The sequence below is a fragment of the Diorhabda sublineata genome, unplaced genomic scaffold (assembly GCF_026230105.1).
Source record: "Diorhabda sublineata isolate icDioSubl1.1 unplaced genomic scaffold, icDioSubl1.1 Dsub_295, whole genome shotgun sequence".
Taxonomy (NCBI): domain Eukaryota; kingdom Metazoa; phylum Arthropoda; class Insecta; order Coleoptera; family Chrysomelidae; genus Diorhabda; species Diorhabda sublineata.
The window spans coordinates 1-3,016 of NW_026614238.1; the positions used below are offsets into that span (position 1 = coordinate 1).

Here is a 3,016-nt window from a genome sequence, read left to right on the forward strand (position 1 = left end):
CCTCCTCTATTGTAGGTGGAATTTTAGGATTAAATCAAACAAGCCTACGAAAAATTATAGCTTACTCTTCAATTAATCATATTGGTTGAATACTTGCAGGAATACTAAATTCTAAATTAATTTGATTAGTATATTTTATTATTTATTTTTTTATTAGATTAAATATTATTATTTTTTTTATAAAATTAAACTTATTCAACCTAAACCAACTTTTTAATGCATTAAATACAAATAAATTAATTAAATTATTTTTTATTTTAAATTTTTTATCTTTAGGAGGTTTACCCCCTTTTTTAGGGTTCCTCCCAAAATGAATTGTGGTTAATAATTTAATTTTAAATCAAATATATACCTTAAGAGTAGTTTTAATCATTACAACATTAATCACTTTGTATTTTTATATTCGACTAACATTTTCTTCTTTAACTATTCTAATAACTGAAAATTTAATTAAACCAACAAAATTTAATAATTTTATCTTTTTATTTTTAAATGTATTTACTCTACTTAGCTTATGCCTTTGTACTAGGATCTTAAATATCTTATAAGGATTTAAGTTAAGTTAAACTATCAACCTTCAAAGTTGATTATAGATTTTATCTAAGCCTTAAAAATTATTTACCTTTAAATTTGCAATTTAATATCATACTTGAATATAAGGCTTGGTAAAAGAATAAAATATTCGTAAATAAATTTACAGTTTATCGCCTGAACTCAGCCATTCTACCGAATAAATGGTTGTTTTCAACAAATCATAAAGATATCGGAACATTATATTTTATTTTTGGGATCTGAGCAGGTATAGTTGGAACCTCCCTTAGAGTGTTAGTACGAACAGAATTAGGAAGACCCGGAACTTTGATTGGAAATGATCAAATTTATAATGTAATCGTAACTGCCCATGCATTTATTATAATTTTTTTTATAGTAATACCAATTATAATTGGGGGCTTTGGAAACTGATTAGTACCCTTAATAATTGGTGCTCCAGATATAGCCTTTCCCCGAATAAATAATATAAGTTTCTGATTATTACCTCCTTCTTTATTCCTTCTAATTATAAGAAGAATTGTAGAAAGAGGTGCAGGAACTGGATGAACAGTTTACCCTCCTCTTTCATCTAATATTGCTCATGGGGGATCTTCAGTAGATTTAGCTATTTTTAGTTTACATTTAGCAGGAATTTCCTCAATTTTAGGGGCTATTAATTTTATTACCACAGTAATCAATATACGACCCAAAGGCATAACTTTAGACCGAATACCTTTATTTGTTTGAGCTGTTGTAATTACAGCAATCCTCTTACTTTTATCTTTGCCAGTTTTAGCAGGAGCAATTACTATATTGTTAACTGATCGAAATTTAAATACCTCTTTTTTTGATCCCGCTGGAGGAGGGGACCCAATTTTATACCAACATTTATTTTGATTTTTTGGACATCCTGAAGTTTATATTTTAATTCTCCCAGGTTTCGGTTTAATTTCTCATATTGTAAGACAAGAAAGTAGAAAAAAAGAAGCTTTTGGAACTTTAGGTATAATTTATGCTATAATAGCAATTGGTTTATTAGGATTTATTGTTTGAGCTCACCATATATTTACAGTAGGTATAGATGTCGATACCCGAGCTTATTTTACTTCAGCTACTATGATTATTGCAGTTCCTACTGGAATTAAAGTTTTTAGATGATTAGCTACTTTTCACGGATCAAGAATTAACTATAGGCCTACAACATTATGAGCACTAGGGTTTATTTTTTTATTCACAGTCGGAGGATTAACAGGAGTAGTTTTAGCTAACTCTTCAATTGATATTGTTTTACATGATACTTATTACGTTGTTGCTCATTTTCATTATGTTCTTTCTATAGGGGCAGTATTTGCAATTATAGCAGGAATTGTTCAATGATTTCCTTTATTTACAGGATTAACCTTAAATAATTTCTACTTAAAAATTCAATTTTTTATTATATTTATTGGAGTAAATTTAACGTTTTTTCCACAACATTTTTTAGGATTAATAGGAATACCACGACGATACTCAGACTATCCTGATATTTTTACTCTATGAAATATTGTTTCATCAATTGGATCTTTAATTTCCCTTATTAGAGTAATTTTTTTATTATTTATTTTTTGAGAGGCTTTCTCTATACAACGAAAAAGAATTAGTTCATTAAGAATAAATTCTTCAATTGAATGATTACAATTTAACCCCCCAGCAGAACATAGTTATTCCGAATTACCAATATTATCTGCTAATTTCTAATATGGCAGATTAGTGCATTGGACTTAAACCCCAAACATAAAGTTTAAACTTTTTTTAGAAATTTCAACTTGAAAAAGTTTCATATTACAAGATAGAGCATCACCTTTAATAGAACAATTATCATATTTTCATGATCATGCTTTAATAATTTTAGTAATTATTACTGTATTAGTTGGCCAATTATTATTATCACTATTTTTTAATAAATTTTTACATCGTTACTTATTAGAAGGTCAATTAATTGAAATTATTTGAACTATTTTACCAACTATTACTTTAGTTTTTATTGCCATCCCTTCTCTACGATTAATTTATATTTTAGATGAAATTAATAACCCAATAATCACTATTAAAACAATTGGACATCAATGATACTGATCTTATGAATATTCAGATTTTAAAACTATTGAATTTGACTCATATATAATCCCAATTAATGATATAAATTCATTCAATTTCCGTCTTTTAGATGTAGATAATCGAGTAATAATCCCCTTTGAATCGAATATTCGAATATTAGTTACATCTGCAGATGTTATTCATTCATGAACAATCCCTTCACTGGGGGTGAAAATTGACGGCACCCCTGGACGATTAAATCAAACAAGATTTTCAATTAATCGATCAGGATTATTTTATGGCCAATGTTCAGAAATTTGTGGATCTAACCACAGATTTATACCAATTGTAATTGAAAGAATTTCACCTAAATACTTTTCTAAATGAATTATTAAAATAATTGAATTAT

The 3,016-nt window shown here is 27.2% G+C and overlaps 2 pseudogenes; both read left to right on the forward strand.

The window, feature by feature from the left end:
* The first annotated feature begins 700 nt into the window (after positions 1-700).
* On the forward strand, positions 701-2,309 carry LOC130452223 (cytochrome c oxidase subunit 1-like; annotated as a pseudogene).
* Positions 2,310-2,331: 22 nt separating this feature from the next.
* LOC130452221 (cytochrome c oxidase subunit 2-like) lies at positions 2,332-3,016 on the forward strand (annotated as a pseudogene).